A 21,039-nucleotide genomic window follows, 5' to 3' on the forward strand; every position below is an offset into this window, starting at 1 on the left:
GACTCCTCTTCTTCGTGAAAGCCAGGTTTGAAAGTCCTTTTTGCTTCTTCACCTTTGGTGTTTTGGTGTGGCGGGCGGGGGCAGTGTCACTTTAACTCCAGTCTACACCGCCAAGGGCCTCCAGACTCGTAAAGTGCCTGGGACGCGTGTGGGGTGCGCGACTCTGCTAGCGCGCGCCCGAGCCCCGCGGCTCTTGCCCGAGCCTTTGGGTCCGCTCTCTCCCCGCCTCCCCCCGCCCCACCCCTCAGAGTGTCGCGGCACCAACTAATCTTCTCCTTTTCGTTTGCAAGATCAAGGGAGAGAGCAAGCCGGCGCCCGGCCTTGGACTCTGAGCCGCGCGCGGCTAGCTCCGCGGCGGGTCAGCCCCGAACCTGTGAAGGGCTCCACGCTCCTGCCAGCCAGCCCACGCCAGGGATACTGCAGCCCGGGGAGGCAACTGGAGCTAATCCGGCGGCAGGTAAGGACAGCCAGCTGCTCAGCCCTCCGCTGGCCAGCGCCAGGGACCCTGGCACCTCCCGATTCTCCGGAACGGGCGCGGAGGGGACTGGGGTGAGGAAATTGGCAAATTCTTCCACAAGTCCAGATCCTCAAACGGAAACTTTGATTTCTGGGGCTTGGAGAACTGAGGGCAGCGATGGCGGGTCTGGAAAGCGGGAGCAGAAGAGGCAGAGCGCGGGAAGGGATGCCATTCCGCGGGTCACCGAGTCCGGAGGAATGTGGCTATGGCAGCCTGGGGGCCCGAGCCGGCCGGCGCGTCGCGCCCTCTTCCAGCCCGCCACCCCCTCCACTGTCACCAACTCCCCCTTCCTTGCGGTGTCCGCAAGACCGGGGAGCTTCGCCCTCTCCTGCCCCTCACGTTTCTTCCAGCCTGGGGTCTGGCCACGTCTCCCAGGCGTTTAGGGTGGAGGCCTGGCTCCCCGGCTCCGCACGATCCGCGGGTTCCGCTCTGTGAGCGCCAGCGCCAGGTGGCCGGAGGGAGGCTTCGCGCTGTGGTCCTAGGAGCGTGGCCAAGGGCGGGGGGGGACACGAATGGGGAGAGGGTCCCAGGACGGAGCAGGCGGAAGCCTTCTGCAACCTCGTCCCATTTCGGCCCGAACATGAGGTCGGCCGTCCGCCTCGGCTAGAGGACAGGGTCTCAGCCCCAAGCCCGCGGGGTCCCGGACCGTGCCAGGGCTGCGCCGACAGCCACCTCACAATGATCTCTGAGCCACCCCGGCGGGCTTCGGGGTTGTAGATTGGGAACGACTGCACCCACAATATCCCTTTGCCGTCCGCACCTGCGGACTCGGGCGATCACAGATAACTTGTAGCTCTCGGAACCTGCGAGGTACGGACGGTCCAAGCCCGCGCAGGGGAGATAGCGCAGCAATTCCACCTGTGCGCTCTGCCCCGCGCCCCTGGGGCGTCCCCGGCGGGGCCGGACGCTGCTTGCCTGGGAGAGCTCTGAAGAGGTCAAGACTCGAGATTCCCCGGAATCACTGACTCAGAAAGCAGCGCACACCCACTGCCTCAACCTCCCGACAGCGTCCCCAACCTTCTCTAGCCCCCTGCTTGTCGCGTTCCTCCAGGCTGCTCTAAGCCACAAAATCGTGAAAAAGAGGGTCCACTGGGCTCGCCAGACCCACGCCTTGAGACCAGGGTTGCCTGTAAGGAAATATCTCTGGGGAGTCCCTCGGGATGGAGGGGAGGGAGGAGAGAGGAGAAACGGAGGTAAATGCCTAAGTCAAGCAGAGCTGTCGACCGACATCTCACCCGAGCCGCCCTCCTGTGTCCTTAGTCGGTTCACGGCCACGGCCCGCCTGTGACGGAGGCCACCTAGGGCTCCAAGTCGGCCCGCCCAATCGCGGGGAGCGCAGCAAGAGCACGGAGCCTTCAAGTCCTCAAGCTCCGGAATCCCCCGCACTGACTTTCTATTTCCCTTTCATCTTGCCTTTTTCTGGTTTGTGTTGCCTTTCTTGCTCTTCTTAGCGCTGGGTGGCAGTGGGTTCGTGTAGTTTGCCCATCCCCTAGTACACGCAGCAAGCGACACAACACGCATCTCCCTGCTGTACCGCACACCCGCCCGCGCTCCCGCACGCAGCCCCCGCCCCCCAATTCCACAACCCCAAGCGCCTGCGGCAAGGACCACCTCCTTGACCAGGATCACAGTCACGGCGGCGGTGGCCTTGGCTCCGAGGAGGGCTGAGCCGGCCCAGATTCCAGAGAGAAACAGTGGGGCAATGGGAAAGGCCTGGGGAAAACTTGAATTTGGGTTGAGGGTGGTGTAGGGGGAGACTCTGAGGGCAGAGGCCCCCAGCACTGTAGCTCGGCTGCAGCTGCTCTGAGGGGACCCTGAGGCTCTGGCCCCCTCAGCGCCTGCGTAGAGGAGAGCCCACCCTTAGGAAAGCAACCTGTCTCTGGGGAAGTTCAGAGAGCCAGGTCCTGGGGTGGACCAGCAGCTCACTTTGCTCCAGACCTTTCCGGTTTACCTGCCTTGAGAGGGCTCTGAAATGTGGCACCTCGTACACTGCAGCTATTCACCCAACCTTGGGCCACAGGATCCTCCTACTGTATTTTGTTGGCAATCAAATATAATATATGCATTATACTGAAAATATATAGAAGGATATATAGAGAGAGTACACTTTCATTGATAAGCAAATAATAAGGATGATGACACAGTTAAGAAACTGCAATTAGGTGTGTGTATGTGGGGTCTTTGGGGTGGTAACCACAAGGGGATAATCATAGAATTAAATCCGTAGATCACACTAAGAACTATATTAGGCTACAATTCAGAAAGTGGACTTTTTGAGACTCTTGGCAAATGGATGGAAGAATTTTGTGCCAACAATGTAGCAGCTTTGCAGGATTTGACGGCTAAGGATTCAAGAAGTAATGCTATTATCAGATGAATTTTTATTATGACTATTATTAGTAAATGTCTAGCTGTGGCAGTACTATAAGCAACTTCTATTGACTCTACATGCTTTATTAGGCTAAACAATTATGCCAATTAAAGCTGAAAAGTAAAACTTGACCCTAAAAAGGCATGGAAGTACCAACCAACTCAGCTGACTATTTTAAAACTCTGTGAATGAGATGGGGCAGGAGTGGGGTAAAGTCCTTGGATCCCAAAATTCAGGGTGGGCTTCCTGAAAATGCTTGGTCTTCCTGTAAAAGAAAAGTGTGTTTGTTTATATAAGTGTGTTTGAGGTTGTCTGGGGGGATTGTAGGGAGAAAATAGGTCAATTTGAATATCCCTATCCTAGTTTAAGTTTAAAAGAACCCACAGAATGTGTTTGTAACTCAGCTGACTTCAGAGATAAGTGTAGGAGACTGTGCTGTGTGCTCAGTCACTCAGTCGTGTCCGACTCTTTGTGACCACACATACTGTTGCCTGCCAGGCTCCTCTGTTCATGGGATTTCCTGGCAAGAATACTGGATGGATTGCCATTTCCTACTCCAGGGAATTTTTCCAACCCAGGGATCGAACCCATGTCTCCTGAGTCTCCTGCATTGGCAGGTGGATTCTTTACCACTGAGCCACCTGGGAAGCCAAATGTAGGAAAGCCAGCAGTCAAATGTAGGTAAAAGTCTCTTTGGAATGAGCCCCCACAGCCTGTCAATATGGGGGGACATCTTCACATTTAAAAACCCACATTGCTTCAAACACGATCCTATCCCCTTCTTTGCCCAGATAACCCCTAACATCTGGGGTTATCTGAACTTCTATGTACTTCAGTGGCAGTTTTACATTTCTAATTTCAGAGTAGCCAACCCTCTGAGCACAGGAGGAGGGAAGCGAAGTCTCAGAGTTTTGGGGAAAACAGCAGACCACAGAGAAGGGAGGGAGGGCAGGGAACCCGCTTTCCTGGAGAAGGACCAAGAGGAGACACGTCACTCTAACCCACAGCAGTGAACAAAGGTGAAGCCAGTGTAAAAGAGGAAGAAGAGGAGGCCACTTATTCTAATAAAGGAATTGAAGAGAGAATGGGAAGGAAAAAATGAGGACAAGAATCTGTGAGCATGCCATTACGAGCCCCATAATAATCTCCATCACTGATGTCAGTCCTTGGGGCATGCCTGTGAGAGAATGCTCATGAGCACTGCCTAAATATGACCACTCAAACCCACTCTTACTCTTATCTTAATCTTTCCTTAGTTTACTCAGTAGGATCAAGAGACTGACAGAAACACTTTGTCACACAGTCTCCTTGAGGGGCCTGGTTTTCTTCTTTTAACTTTGTATTGGAGTTGAGTTGGCATTTTACAATGTGAGCCTGTGTTGTGTTCCTCAGTGGACTTCTCTATATCAAAACCATCTGTATTCCCCTGGTGACCCCCTGGTTTATTCCCTGTCTCCTGTTCCCATTTTGTCTACCTTCGGTTCACTCAGCAGATGTGGGGACTGCTTTCCTTAAAAGGTATCAGAGCAAGGGTACTGACCGCACACCCCAAAGCTCAGCAGGGCCACATGGCGATCATGGGGACGGTAGTGTGTGTTTTGTGTGGAACAAAGGAAGCAGGTCATTTTCCCTTGGAAATGCATTTTCATATAGTGTGTTCTAAGTCTCTGAAACTGTCCCAAGCACTTCACATGTATGATATCATCTTTCTGTCAGGGCTTTATCCCCAGCGTTTAAAAGATTGTCTGTCTTCTAGGAGTTTATTAACTATTTGTTGAATGAGTGAATTGATGAGCCAGTTTCTTATTGTATCACAGCCACAATCCTATGAATTAGATGTTAGTGTCCCCATTTTACAAATGAGGAAACTGGCTTTCAGAGGGGTCAGGTAATGACCCAAGATCACACAGCTAGTAAGTCGCAGTCCCTGGATTCAAACAAGGGCTGTTGGACTCTAGTCTTTGGACTCGTGTTGGAATCCAGGCTTTGTCTTACTCTGTGGAGATACAGCGTACGTGTTCCCCTATGTTTGAGGAAATCACAACTCTGGTGTTTAGAGTCCAACAGTGTTCTCCCCACTCCTTCAGTTAAACTGTGTATTCTGGTTGTATTCCCTAAAGCCTAAGCAAGAAAGATTCATTGCCAACTAGATTCTTCTGTTGGCATAACCTGCTTGACCCAGTGATTGCCTCTGGCAGAGGAAAGTAAGGGCACAGAAATTACCTGGTATTTTGGCAGATGCTATTTTCACCTGTAGCAACACCAAGATTTCCTTTTGTCTGGTGCAGGAGGATGAAAGAGTTTTTGATAGTACCCAATTCAACTCACCTTAAGTGTTGAAGTGAGTAAAGAGGTTTTCCATTGTGATGCAGTTAACCAAGAACTGCCTCAGAGTATACACATTCCCACTTTCCTCTAGTTGTCTCTCCACATGAGTTCCTCTTTCTTTATATTAAGATGGTTTGTGCTTGAAGTTCTGAGTTTGAATGGCAGGTTTTGATTTTAGTTAAAACTGATCATCCACCTTTGCTTTGAAAAGCATAGTGTGACTTTGTGAACATACGATTAGCAAAGTGTGTGAGGCTTGTTCTGACTGGTTTGCCTCCTTCTACACTTGATATATTCTTGTCTTTATTTCATTTCCCTTTTTCTGCACACATGTTCAAGCTCCTTCTTTTATACTGTGACCTAAATATACAGTCATCTTAACTGGTGCTGTTACCATGGTAATGTTTCATGGTAGATAAGGGTACACACTAAAAAATCAGTCTCTTTCATTAGCAATGGATTTCCTTCTTTGTTTTTCGCCCCCCTCTCCCCAATCCAAGCTTTCACTGAATGACGCCCTCTGGTGTCCGGTAACAGGAAGCACATTACTGTGGATTGGGCAAGAAACATTTTTTAAAATTGAGAGAATTTTTGTTTCAATAATTTGAGGTGGACAAAAGCAAGAAAGACTTATTAATTAGTATGTTTCTAAATAAAAATATTAGTAGAAAACATTCATTGCCTGAACATATTAAGTACTGTTTGCTGTGTAGAGTTCTAGAAAGTTATGGGAAATGGATATTTATGATCCTTATGTGTTTAACATTATTGTGAAAATTTTTCTGTGGGATTTACAAAGAGAGTTTTGTTATGGGAGATATTGAGATATCTCTGGATGAGATATCTAAGCTAATGGATTGTTTCGTATGTTTAAGTCTTTAAAATTTCAAAATGGAAGTGTTCTGTCTTTAGAATGGGAACATTGTTTTTGCTGGATAGGATATATAATAGTGTTGATGATGATGATGATGATAAAATAATATTTGCATGTGTAATTTGTTGTTTTGTTATTGGAGAAACTTGAAAGTTTTGCTCTTTATTATTGTGTGAATATATAATATGCATATTATTATTATTTACAAATCACATGACACATTAGAAGTAAGGTTGACATGCTAGAAGTATCTTCTTTCTTCCTCACTCCAGTTCCACTGTCACCATCTGAGTCATCAAATCAAACATCTCTTAGATTTGTCTGGACTTCATCCTCTCTTCTCCATCCACACATCTTTTTTAGATCCTCAGCGTCTCTTACTTGAACTGTCACCAGAGCCTTGTGTTTCTATGGTCTCCCACCTTCAGTCTTTCTCTAGTACAATCTATGCCTCGCATTGCTGGAATAACCTTTCTAAAATGCAAATCTGAACATGTTATTCTCTTGTTAAAAATTCTTCACTGTCTCAACTGTCTAGGATAAACTAAAAATCAAATCCACATGAGATCTTCCATAGATGACCAAAGCCTTTATTCCAAGCTCTGTTAGCCACTTCTCCATTCCCCTTCTACACAAGGAAATAATACATATATATAAATAGCTTAGTGTAATGACTGACATAGAGTAAATGCAAAGTAAATATTGGTCAAATCTGTTTTCTCTTCATTCTTCTCTTTTTCCTCCTTCTTTTCATTTAATTTAATATTAGTATAAAACTAATAAGCAGTAATAAATATAATACTTAAACTAGTCATTTCCCGAACTAATAATAATAGGTAAGAAAAGCTATGGTGTGGCAGATATTTTGCCGAATATTTAGCATCCTATAATTTCATTTAATTTCTCACAATCAGGTACATTGCTGTATGGGGTTGGCAGAATTGTTTTCTTGGATATGCAAATGAACTGTTTACAGAATGGTTAGTCTGCAAGAGTTCTAGGCAAGTTGAATGATTTTTACCTGGTACTGGTAATGGGGCACTAACCAGAATTTGTTAGAGATGCTGATAATGTCTGTATTAACAACAGAGGCCATATTTGCATACATGACAGTGATATACATTTCAACTGTGTTAGAATCAGAGCTTTACAGAGCTTTATTCTTCCCCAATGTTTTGAGTAGATAATAGGTAACTCTATTAATATGCATAGTCCCCCATTCCATTTTATTGTATCAAGGAAATTATAGGCATCTCCATAGGTCAAATAACTAGTTTAGAGTCAAATTTCCAACCCATGGCTAATGTGCAGCAAAAACAAAACTGAAGATCTATGTTTTTAAGATCAGTGAAAATAAATAGCAAACTGTGTGGTAGCAGAGCATTATTTTGAAGTCATCTGGATTTACAGGGTTCAGTAGAGCAGGACTTCTTGTTTCTGAAGTTGAGGCTCCTAGATCCCCTTGAATGTTTATCTCATGGAAGAAATGGATCTTTTTCAGCAGTCCACATTCATCATCAACCAGATTCTGAATTATTTGAATCAAATCACCTCTGTCTTCTAAGAAGTTTTTCAAAGAGTTTCATTCACTGGTTGAGTCCTTGAAATACCCTATTCTTCTTGAAGAGATTCTGGGTCAGCAGATTTGGGGCCAGACCCAAGAATCTGTGTGTTTAGCACCTCATGTGATACTGAAGAGGGTAAACACAGGACTACATTTTAAAATAAGATCAGATGGAAGAACTGGCATCTAAAGGGCAATGGAGAAGTACAAAGATTGGATAACCAACCCAAATGCTGCTACCAATATCATCAAGAGTCTTCCTTGTATGAGCCACTGAGACTGAGAGCTTGTTTGTGGTCAGAGACTATTCGATCTTTCAGTTACATGTGATGAGTAACAACTCAGGAGAATATCCAAAGATAAAGATGATTCTCTTCTATGTCATATGACTCTGACACTTATTTATCAGATGGAGTATAGTCCTTATGTATACCTTATGTCCACAGAGTTAAATCAGTCCTGGTTATTGAAGAAATAAGCACTTGATGTCTTTCCATTTTCTCTGTCCAAAATTACTCATTCTCTCTGATACTTCCTTGGGAAGATGTCTTCATGGTTCCAGAGCTGCTCTGTGCACTCTCCTGTCTGGGGTTCTGTCTAGATTTCTGTTACTAATCTAGCAGACCAAGCACCTGGCCCTCTTCCCCTTCCTCTCTTGGAGCTCTAATGGAGGAGTTCTAGTGGAGGAGAGTGGAGAAATTGTCACAAATGTTAATGGGGATACATTTCACTGTTACTGTTACAAAATGTTGGTGCACTGTATTGAACCCCAGTAGCAGACTGATATAAAACCTCCTCCAGGAAAGGAATGTTATGGAGTGTTTTTCTTGATGTTATTGCTCACCCTCGGTCCTGAAGCTGTCTTCCACTTTAATAAAGCAAAGAATCGCCTTCCCCTACTTCATCAACTATGCCAAGTCAGTAAACAAGATGAAATAATATAGGAAGAAAAGCCTATAATTTCTTGATTATTTAATTAACTACTAAGGAACTCTTTAGAAGGAATGCGATGGGAAGCTAAAGAATTACCTAAAGGCTAATTTTTCCTACTCTCTATAAAAGCTAAGCATGGAATAATTTGATTGTCAAAGGAAGAACATAAATTTCATACAATTTCATATTGTTGAACATGATGAAGATTTTCTAATACTCTGCTCTGCTACCATATAGCCAGAATAAAAATAGGAAATGATAGGGAAACTCTATTTAATTGTATTCTTTGGAGAGCATCAGGACATTTGGTTTCATTTTAGGAAGAAAATAAAGAGCAGCCCCAAAGGCAAAGTGCTTCCCAAATCTGCCTGCTGTTTTCTTGCTTCATCCTCAAAATTACTTTGCTACCAGATTTTATCAGTGGTGTGGGCCGTTTTGTCTTCACATGTAAGCTTAAATATTACAGACTTTTCTCTCCTTTTGTATTGTGTCATGGGAGTACTGAAGGCAGGGAGAACAGTGGACGATGTAGGTTTAGCTTCTGTTGTCTCTGGCTGATGGGTGCCAAGCAAGGGGTCACACTTTTGCATTTAATTTAAAGTGAGCATGACTGGATATTTTTCATGACTGAATGTTTCCGTGTTAGGGAAAATTTCAGAATTTTGAATGAGATACTCTTCTGTGACAAAAATAAAGACAATCAGATCAAATCAGATCAGATCAGTCGCTCAGTCGTGTCCGACTCTTTGCAACCCCATGAATCGAAGCACGCCAGGCCTCCCCGTCCATCACCAACTCCCGGAGTTCACTCAGACTCATGTCCATCGAGTCAGTGATGCCATCCAGCCATCTCATCCTCTGTCGTCCCCTTCTCCTCTTGCCCCCAATCCCTCCCAGCATGAGTCTTTTCCAATGTGTCAACTCTTTGCATGAGGTAGCCAAAGTACTGGAGTTTCAGCTTTAGCATCATTCCTTCCAAAGAAATCCCAGGGCTGATCTCCTTTAGAATGGACTGGTTGGATCTCCTTGCAGTCCAAGGGACTCTCAAGAGTCTTCTCCAACACCACAGTTCAAAAGCATCAATTCTTTGGCGCTCAGCCTTCTTCACAGTCCAACTCTCACATCCATACATGACCACTGGAAAAACCATAGCCTTGACTAGACGAACCTTTGTTGGCAAAGAAATGTCTCTGCTTTTGAATATGCTATCTAGATTGGTCATAACTTTCCTTCCAAGGAGTAAGCATCTTTTAATTTCATGGCTGCAGTCACCATCTGCAGTGATTTTGGAGCCCAGAAAAATAAAGTCTGACACTGTTTCCACTGCTTCCCCATCTATTTCCCATGAAGTGATGGGACCAGATGCCATGATCTTCGTTTTCTGAATAAAGACAATAAAAACAGTGAAATCATAGCCACTCTTTCTTGAGTGTCTACCACAGTTTAGACCCTGTGCCATTTTCTTTATGCATACTATTCCTATAGCTTGCACCAATCCGATGTGATAGAGGGTTGTTTTTTCTTTCTAAGTAAGTGCAGAAATTCTTGCCAGTGGACACAAAATAACTTGTTAAGACCTAAGAGTAAGTTCATTGCTTTGGGCATCAGTCTCACATCTAAAATCAAAGATGAGTATTAAATTTTTGTTTGTTTGTTTATTTTGTTTTACTACCATAAGGAGTTTCTTTAAAAGAATATCCAATTGTATTATTTGCCATCTAATTCTGACAAAGTCAAGGAAAAAGAGGGAAGAAAAAGGGGCACATCACACTGACTTAAGAATATGGAAACATGAAAACACAGTTTATACTTGAGGAATCAGTCTTAGATATATTTAGAATCTACCTTGGCCACTCACCTCCTGGTTTAGTCTGATAGTAGGCTTCATGTTTGAAGATGCTTTATCCTTCTTAGCCCCCTGGGAGCTCTCTCTAGGTACAGAGGGGACAAGAGTCTTAATATAGCTTCTAGGTATGGAATTGCCAAGGCATAAAACATGACTCTGTGAGTATTTATGAAACATATACAAATATATATAGGAACACTTTTGTTGACTATGAAAACACTATGTGTTGTTAAAATATTATTTGATCTTCTGTTTCCTATTGTGCTACCTATTCCTTTTCTTTGCAAGACAATTGCTATGATGTAACATTAACCTCCACGTTGCATATGTAAAAGGCCAAAGCAGCTAATTATTCTGAGGGATAAAGCATCAGTGGATTAATTCTATTCCTGTTTACATGCCCACTGTCAACTCTTAACTATTTGTTTGTGTGTCCTAGGTCTCCAGGAATCATTAGTGTCTATTGGTAAATGATAATACCAGCTAATTTTTTTTACAATTAATTGAAATTTCACACTCTTACATTTCAATATCAGTCAATATTTTTACATACTGACACTTTTAATCAAGGAGTATCTTTCACAAGGGAGCAACAGCAAGGCCCTCATTAATTAAAGTGATAATTATTCTCCCTTGCAGTTAGTTACATAACACATTCTTCAAGAAATTCACATCCTTAGCATTCCTCTTTAAACCTCTCTCATTTAAAAGAAGATTCCTTGGCTTCTATCTCTGTAGGAATTTACTAAAAATTCACATTACTTTTATTTTCGAGAAGTGATATAGAAAGGAGGTCATATTTATTTTCCAGCGTTTCCATATTCAAACAAAATAAAATGACATCGTTTCTATCATTTAAGTGTTCAGATCGAATCTCAGGAGTCATTTTCAAGGGAGAAGGATGTTGTCAAATGTCTCCCCTTTGATGTTCACCGGCTTATTTTAGCTTCTGTATCGCAATGCGAATTCCCCTGATCCACTTCTCTTGGATCATTCTTTGGTTTCTCAACCCTCAGCTGCTTAATTGCTCCTGCCTCTCGGCAGCTTTTTCAGTACACAAAAGTTTGTGACATTTCCCCCTCTGATTCAGTCCCGTGATTTTAGAAAATATTGAATCTAGAGTGTAGGCTCTAACTGGCAGCCCTGCTGTCTTCTCCTTTATTAGGTATTGCTCCAGTTCTTATATTTTGGCACCTTATGGTGTGAGATGCACTTTTAGAAATATTTGATGGTGACTGTTAGCTGATTTCCCTAATACTTAGGAACAGCAGATCATTGAAATCACTGTGCCATATACTGGCCAGAGTTTCTAAAGGTCATTTTCTGCATTTGCTTCTTTTAATTAAATTAGAGTTGGTTATTCATCCCAGTTGCTGGAAATATTTGACTACTTTAAAAATTTTTTTCTCCCAAACTCCATGTGCTCTTATTTTAATTTCCCAATAAATTGAATATGAAATGATATCAATAGATCAGTTATCTAAAATTCAAAATGATTTTTCATTACTCTGTATAATTACTGAAAGATAACTTCCTTGCTGCTCGTCTTTGTGTGTGTGTGTGTGTGTGTGTGTGTGTGTTTCAAAGAAGTTTTAGGTTCACAGCAGAACTGACTAGAAAGTACAATGAATTCTCGTATGCTTCCTGCCCGCATACAGGGATGGCTTCTTCCACAGTCGACATCAGCCACTAGAGAGGGGCCCTGGTTACAATGGATGAACTCACAGTTCCTAGTTTACAGTAGGGTTCACTCTTGGTGTTGTATTTTCCAAGAGTTTTGACAAATGTAAAGGTAATAACATGTATCCATCAATATAGTATCATAAAGGGTAATTTCATTGCCCCACAAAATCCTCTGTGCTCCCCCTTATGTACACCTCTTTCCCTCCTAACCGGGCACAGCCACTGATCCTTTTACTGTCTCCAGAGTTTTGCATTTTCCAGAATGTTATACAGCTGGAATCATATAGTATGTAGACTCTTCAGATTGGCTTCTTAAACTTAGTAATATGCATTTATGTTTCCTTCATGTTTTTTCTTAGCTTGATGGCTCATTCAATACTTGCCATCTTGTGGTTTTTATTTAACTATTTTTATTTCTCATTATTATATTTTTCACTGTATATATTGGAATCTCACTATTTATATAGATAGTTATATATCTATATCTATCTATATATATGTATATAGTAAATCAGACAACAAAAATATTTTGCCTCTTTGCTGAAAGACTTAGATAGTGTGTTTATCCAGTGTGGGCAACTCTTCAGCTCCTTGGAGTCTGTAATTATGAGAAGATGAAGAATGGACATTGCAAATCTTTTTTTTTTTTTTTTTCTGTTTCTCTTTTCCAAGATCTTCCAAGTCTCAGCAGATCACTTATAATGAAGCTAAGAATAAAACCTGAGAACTTACCTAAGATACTTTTACTGACCTTTAAATGGAGCATAAACTTAACTTGTTTTATCAGTAGCAGACAGAGTATTCTTAATTTATTTGAAAAGTAAGACAAATCCTAAGAGGCTTTTAAAATTTGACTTTTAGTATCTCTGCTTGGGCTCACTCTTTGGCTTAAACATGTACCTTCTATTCAAGTCCTTTACACAGTGAATGAAGTTGTCGTTGATATTCTCTGGTTTCATAAGAAGAGACACACTCCATAAAGGGAAGATTTGCATTCTGTGGTTTTTAAAGTTTTGCTCAGCATCTTATGCCTAGTTCTATGCTTGACACATAGCAGAAGTCAATAAATATTTTTAATGATGATTTTATGCCCTTAGTCTGCTTTCTATTGTTCAGTCACTAAGTCGTGTCCAACTCTTTGCAACCCCATGGACTGTAGCACACTAGGCTTCCCTGTCCTTCACTATCTCCTGGAGTTTGCTCAAACATCATTGAGTCAGTGATGCTATCCAACCATCTTTTCCTCTGTTGCCTCTGCTGAACATCCAAAATTTCTTACTACCCTAATCTTCTTCTATTGGTTTCATAACAAGAAGTCACCATTTTCTGAAATAGCTCAAAGAAATTCTCTTTCTAGGTAAAATTTTCCTTTCAAAATAACCCTTTTCTTCTGATAAGTTTTCCCACTTTTGAAACCAACACTTCGTCTAAGCTTGAGCAAAATTTTCTGTGGGGTACCTTTGTAGGTATATGGTATTATTATTACTTTGTTTAAGCTGAATGTAATTAATAACCATCACATGAACTTTTAAAGTAACTCATTTTGATTGTTATTATATGTAGGGTATGTTGAAACAAATTTTAGTTAGCACAGATCACATAGGATTTAAATATACCACTTTTTTTTTCATACTAGGATGGACTTTCAATACATCAAAAACAATGGACTCTATTTCATTCCATCTACAAGATAATATGGAGAATTATCTAAAAAGATGGAGAATGATTTACATCATGAAATGGAGTAACATTCTGTATACCTTGCCATACTATGTAGTCTTAGTCTTTTTTTTTTTCACAGTATTTATTTATGTTAGATTTTTCAGCACAAGAAATTGGAAAATAATTTAATTGATTCTCAGAGACAATGATTAATTCACAATAAAAGTCAATAGGTCAATACAACTTATAAAATTATTATTAGTAGTCTTAGTCTTATGCATAGAATTGGAATAAGAATTTATTTGTTCTTTTATTCATTAATTCAACAAATATTTACTTAGCACTTACTTTATGCAAATCACATTGCTTTGCTATCCCTAGCTATCCCTCCTACCTGACCCCTGTCTATCATCCTGCAGAAATATTCCTGGGGAAGTGGAGATACTATACTCACATGCCCAATTTCACCCCCTTCTTTACTCAGGCTTAGCATTCTGTCATAATAGCACTCTGCAGCCTTGTTAGTTATAGTGGAGCTGTGCTCTTCGGCAGCCAGAAACTTCCACTGGCCTTCACTATTGACTAGAGAGCTTAGAAAGAAGAGGTTTTAACCTTTTTCTCTAACTTGAGGTTCCAGTATCTCACAAAAGATATACTCCACTGTCAGGCAGTATAAAATAGTGGTTAAGAATTTGCATTTTGGATACCATTGTATTGTTGCCAGTTTGTCTTTAATTCCTTTGACTTCACAGAGTCAACTCTTTAGTGAAGTGTTCAAAATTATATAGTCTTATGCACTTATTTTACAGTTAAGGAAAGTGAGCAAGAAATGGAAGTGAGTTGCTCTGTCGGTGACGATGATTTAAGGTGACAGAGCCAGGACTGGGGCCTGAACGTCTTGATACCCGTGCATTTTCAGTTGCATTACCCCATCATGTCTACCCCTATGAAATGCTCTATATGATTATTAATTCTTGAGTTTCTTTCTAAAAAAAAAATCTTGAGCTATACAACCCCCTTGCTAGTCTTTTTTAGTTCTGTGGGACTTCTGAATCTTTTTTCCATCTCCCCTCTTCTGTTTCCCTGATGTTTTCAAAGTGGAGCTTCCCTGGTGGCTCAGATGTAAAGAGTCTGCCTGCAATGCAGGAGACATGGGTGTTTTGGGTAGGGAAGATCTCCTGGAGAAGGGAAGGGCTACCCACTCCAGTATTCTTGCCTAGAGAATTCCACGGACTGAGGATCCTGGCAGGCTACAGTCCATGGGGTCACAAAGAGTTGGACACGACTTCGTGACTAACACTTTCTCATGATTTAGTGGTAACATTTTGTTGGAAATGCTGAGGTTTAAGTAAGAGTGAAAATCAAAACTTTAACAACAGGTATGACACGGGGGTCAACCTTTCATAATACAGATTGATCATTATGTCATTCTTCTGAGTTCTTGCTGCGAATCAACCCTGATTCAGTGAGATACTACAATCTTGCAAGAATCAACTATTCTGCTTTCCAGAAGCTTTGGAAATTTCATCTATTCATTTTTGCTACTGAAACAGAATATAAATAGAGTTTTCATTAATCCTTTCAGTTATCTATTTGGACCAGTATTTTTTTTTAATAATGTTGATGCTCATCAAAAGATATCAACTCAACCTTTTAACTTGACATAATAAAAGATAATTGAAAACAAGTTCTGCAATGTTTTTTTCCGTGGAGATATATGACAAATGCTAAAAGCAGAGAGAAATATGATGGATGAAGCCTTTTATAAACGTCACCAATGGTGGTGGTTTAGTCACCAAGTTGTGTCCAACTCTTGTGACCCCATGGGCTGAAGCCTGCCAGCCTCCTCTGTCCGTGGGATTCTCCAGGCAAGAATACTGGAGTGGGTTGCCATTTCCTTCTCCAAAATGACACCAAAATCTACCTCTTTATTCTGTTTCTCCACTTCATGAGGTCATTAGGAAACTTTGTTGTTATATCTACTTCCAAATTGGCAAAAATTGTCCATCTTTAGCATAAAAAAAGAGACAAATTGGAAAGCTGTAGTTTGATGTCATCTCTCCTAATTCTGTCCATGTACTTTTCTTCCAAATAGCAGATTACTTCATCCTGAAGTCTTGATAACCATAAATGTAATCAACTTGGCCACAAATATTTTCAAAATGAAATGCCCATTTTTTTGGTTGTCTTTTTGCTTCGTTTTATATCAGAGTAAAATGGAGAGGAGAAGCAGTTGGCGATAAGTTGAAAATTGGTGTTGTCTGGGACACTGGGTATTTCATGGTCCAGAGAAATTCACAATGAGGTGACAGAATGCTCTCTCAGACCACTGTCACTTACACCGGAACGTGATGTGCTCCTGGGGAATGTTGGGAGGGCACTTGCAGAGCTATTTTAAGAGGCGTTTGAAACTGTGAAAGCACAAGAAAGTTACAGGAGAACATGTCAGAGCCTTGTTTGTAAATACTGTGTTCTCTTTATGGGTTACTGAGTGGCAAAAATCAAAAGAGTGTTTTTGCCAAGAAATAAAGCTGTTTATCTTGCCTCACTAGCAGAGAATTCCACATAAATGATGACCTTAAATTAAATGGAACATCTTAACAAAAACCTCAGGAAGTCGTTTTGTGTTTTATCAATATGTTTCTCCAGTGTGAACTCCCAAGTAGTTGGTACTAGTAAGATTAATCACATCAGAAGACGGATGAGACTTTGTTCTCAGAGAAATTGTATTTGAGGAGACTGAAAGCTAATTTGCCTCCAATTTTAGAAAATGTTTCATTCGTCTTCGTATAGATTCAAAGAAAAAGATTTAGATAGGGATGGCAATCCTTCTTTGGCAGATTGCACCTCTTTAATGATGGAGGAAAGGGAGAATCAGATTGGACTCCACTGCTTTCTACCTTTGTCTGTGGAACCCCTGTGGATTTCAGAGAGGGCTGGAATACAGCTTGCTGAAACAGATGAACATGACTAGGAATTCCCTTTGACTCCATCCTTCTCAGGAAAAAAAATCCCAAATCCAAGGAGATATATATGCTTAGTCACTCAGTTGTGTCCGACTCTTTGTGACCCCAGGAATTGTAGCCCACCAGGTTCCTCTGTCCATGGGGATTCTCCAGGCAAGAATACTGCAGTGGGTTGTCATGCCCTCCACCAGAGGACCTTCCCAAACCAGGGATTGAACCCAGGTCTTCCACACTGCAGGTGGATTCTTTATGGTCTGAGCCACCAGGGAAGCCCATGTGTGTGTGTGTGTGTATGTATATGTACATATATATGTATTCATATAAAGGGAACATTATTCATATTTCAAACTGAGGAAAAAATCTGTTACTCATGTCAGTATCACTTTCATTCTGTATTTAGAGCTTACTTTTCTATCTTCCTCCCATATTATCAGTTATTATATGGAAAGTGCGTGTAAGTGCTGTGTAAGGGACAGATACTGACACAGTGGTGAGCACTGTGTACTTAGTCATGTCCAATGTTTGGCAACCAGTGGACTGTAGCTCACCAGGCTCCTCTCAAGAATACTGGAGTGGGTTGCCATTTCCTCCTCCAGGGGATCTTCCCAACGCAGTGATCGAACTCATGTCTCTTGCATCCCCTATATTGGCAGGCAGATTCTTTTACCACTGCGCCACCTGGGAAGCCCCTGATACAGTGGTAATACTTGCTTATTCATTTGTTCTTCAACATTACTGTAAAATTAGGTACAACCAGGTACTCTGTTGGCCATCTAGGATGCAAAGATGAATAACCATAATCCTAGCCCTGACAAATTTTCCTTGGAGATGTGGTGAAGAACACATGATATATAGGTGCTATGATAGAGGTGTTAAGACTCCTGCAACAATAGAGGAGAAGGGTGGGACTAACTCAACTAAAGTTTGGGTTAACAGGGCGTTTAAAAAGTAAGAGGTTTTTTCTGGATTGATGGGGCATGTCTTTGTCAGCTCGGACTCCTGGAACAAATATATGTCATAGACTAGATGGCTTCAACAACAAACATTGTAATTGAGCACTGATTGTATATAAAGTATTTTGAATATATACATTTATATAAAATGATTCTAAATATGTGTATGTAAGGTATGAAGAGAATAACTATACTCTAGCTTATCAAGCAATGACTATCACAACAGAATAAAAAAAAGTATCAAAATAAGTGAAGTACGCATTGGGAGGTCAGAAAAAAAATAGTGTGGATTTGAGCAAATGATCCCTTTTATTTGTGTGTTGCTTTAGAGTTCCCAAAGCTCGTCATTGCATTGTTTTAGAGCCTAGGTTTGGTGCCAAGTACAGCCTCTATCTGTTTCTGTATGGCCTCTAGCCAAGAATGATTTTTGAATTGTTAAAGAGTTGTTTAAAAAAGCAGAAACATGAGCAACAGAAACCAAATGTGACTTCCCATGTCTCTAATACTTAGTGTCTGGCACTTTACAAAAAAGTCCCTTCTTTTAGAAGAAGCTTCACAGACACTTATATTGCTTCTCAAAGTGTAACTACTACACTTCCACTTAGTTGGAAAAGGCAAAATGGCTGAAGCCTAAGAACCTAACATCATGTAGTTTGCGTTAAGGGAACTCGATTTGTTGTGGTGGTTCTAACTGATAAATTCTGTATTCCATTATCCCATGTATATACACCCAGTGGATCAGATCTCTGAGCTTGTCTTTCAGAACTCATTCCATCTCTTCATCTTTGTGCTTGACTCCTACTCTCTTGAAGTCATATTTGTGGGTTATTTAATGATAATCTAAAATAATACTGTTTAAAAAACACTTTTCAATTTACAATGAATTAAATCCATCACCTCATTCATTTCCTTAAAACCCTAAAAGGGGGATAATTACAAATTGAGAAACTTCAAAATTAGCAATCTCAGATGATTTGTCTAGGGTGATACAGCTTGGATGAGAGTTCAGAAAGCCCAGCTGTCTTCGGGGTGTGTTTTCCATCCTTCCTCACAGAAAACCCACTACACCATTGCCAGAAATGCCCTTGAGTGTACAAAAGTCAATTGGGAACTTGGTTGTGGTAAATCCTCTAGATGGATTATGTGATAAATCCTATAGAAACATAAATTAAGAATGATGGGTCCGTCCTTTTCTCTTGAATTACCTCACCTTCAAAAAACAGAGAATTTGTTACAGAATTCAGAACCCCTCTAACCCTGCCTCACAGGAAGAATTCTGTCTCCTTCCTGAGGAAACCAAGTGTCCACTCAGGGAAGATGAGGAAGTCTCTGATGCTTGATCTCTGTGAAGCTCCTCTTTGTGAGATACTTTGGAATATAGCTTTTAAATTTTACCCGGAAACATCTCATTATGACTGTCTCTATGATACATTAGAAGAAATAGATGTAGAGAAAAGTTCTGTGTCCTGAGAGGCACTTGGATGGCCTTTTTTGATTCATAGAGACAACCTTAGCTGGAGAGTCTATGGAAAGGGAATTTGAGGTAAAGATGCCTATAGGATTTTTGAATCCTCTGTGGGGAACATAAGGTTTCCCCTGGGAGTCCTAAGGAGCACTCTCCGGATATACTACAGTTACCTCAGGGACAGATTAAGAAGATGAACAGTTGTAGCTCCCTTTCTTCCTTGGGTTTCCCAGGTGGTGCTAGTGGTAAGAAATCCCCCTGCCAGTGCAAGGAGATGCAGTAGACTTGGGTTCAAATCCTGGGTCAGGAAGATCCCTGGAGTGGGGAATGACAACCCACTCCAGCATTCTTGCCTGGAAAATCCTGTGGACAAAGGAGCCTGGCAGGGCTACAGTCCGTGGGATCACAAAAGAATCAGAGAAGACTGAGCACTTATTCTTCTTCCTTACCCTGGCTCTGCTGGGTGTGTTGCTTTGCCTTGCTGTATTTAAACCCCCTTCCCATGATGTCTGATAAATGTATACATTCATATACTGGGGAAAGGAGAGATGTGAGAATCTCTGAGAACCTTCCTGGTTTAATCCTTGCTTCAGCCTAAAGCTAACAGTAGACCTCTGGTGTTGGAAGCTATGGGAATTTAGTGAGAAATATTTTAGCAGGTTTTCAGAAAGAAATTACATAGATGAGTAAGAATAACATTTTTCAAATCACACCAGTCATCAGCCCTCAATCCTCAGGGCAAAAGCCTTCTCTACTAGGGAATGAATTTTGAGAAATGAGGGATTAGCATTTCCTGGTCAGACTGTTTGTTGATGAGCCGCTTGCCTCACAGTTTTCCTTAGTTTAACTTGGGGCTAGGATCTGTTTTATTTCCTCCAATGGGAAAATCATAAGAATAGTTATTCCTGTTAATAAAGTGACTTGGGAGCTTCAAAGAAATGTTAGTGTGATTATTCCAATTTAAAGTGATGACCTATTCAAAAAAGAACTTTTTTGTCTCATGGCCCAATTTGTCTGTCCTCATTTCCTTCAGAAGTATTGATCTTGAATACTGTTACAATATTCAGTGCTAGTGGCTGGATGTATTCCGAGGAGACTAGCTGATGGTGTGAGATTGAACGCCCAGCCATCGTTGAGTGCTAGCCCTTTGCAGGTAACTTTGAGTGCACAGGGGGACCCTTTCTTTTCATGCAGAGATGATGACTTTGGAGCATGTCTAGCTCTTCTAGAGCTAAGGAAGAGAATAAGCATTACATGCCTGTTTAACATGTATTGACTTCACATTTTTATTTTTGCTTCTATTGTTACATTTATAATCCTGTGTGTATGCTATGTGCTCAGTCAATCAGTCATGTCCTATCTTTGTGACCCCATGTATTGTAGCCCTCTGGGCTCCTCCGTCCATGGGATTTTCCCAGCAAGAATACTGGAGTGGGTTGCCATTTCCTCCTCCAGGGGATCTTTCAAATCTGAATCTCCTGGATTGGTAGACAGATTACCACTGAGCCACCTGATTCTGTGAGGTAGTGTTATCATTGATTTCCAGGTGAGGAATATGAGTATTTAAGAGTTTTCTCAATCTCAACTTTAAGTAATGGCGGAATCAGGAAATAAAGCAGTTTTTCCAACTCAAGTACAATTTATCTTTTTTTCCAAAATGTGACTCTCAGGACATCATCCAATTCTGCAGCTTCTTCATTTCTGTAATGGATATTACTAATACCTATACTTCTGACTTCATAATGTTATTCAAGAATCAAAATAAATACATTTGGAAGCCTTTTATGACCACTTAAAATGCTATACAACTGAAGTATACTAAAATTATTATTGTTATCTCCAACTGTATTTATTTAGTTTATCTGTATAGTACTGTT

The 21,039-nt window shown here is 41.4% G+C and overlaps 1 protein-coding gene across 1 annotated transcript in view; it reads left to right on the forward strand.

The window, feature by feature from the left end:
* The first annotated feature begins 293 nt into the window (after positions 1–293).
* Positions 294–21,039, forward strand: part of CHRM2 (cholinergic receptor muscarinic 2) — a 163,732-nt gene continuing 142,986 nt past the window's right edge. The window contains exon 1 of the mRNA XM_005205852.5: positions 294–457. The gene's annotated coding sequence lies outside the window, so the exon portion shown is untranslated. The remainder of the gene's footprint in view (positions 458–21,039) is intronic.

This window comes from Bos taurus, chromosome 4 (genome assembly GCF_002263795.3).
Source record: "Bos taurus isolate L1 Dominette 01449 registration number 42190680 breed Hereford chromosome 4, ARS-UCD2.0, whole genome shotgun sequence".
Taxonomy (NCBI): Eukaryota; Metazoa; Chordata; class Mammalia; order Artiodactyla; family Bovidae; genus Bos; species Bos taurus.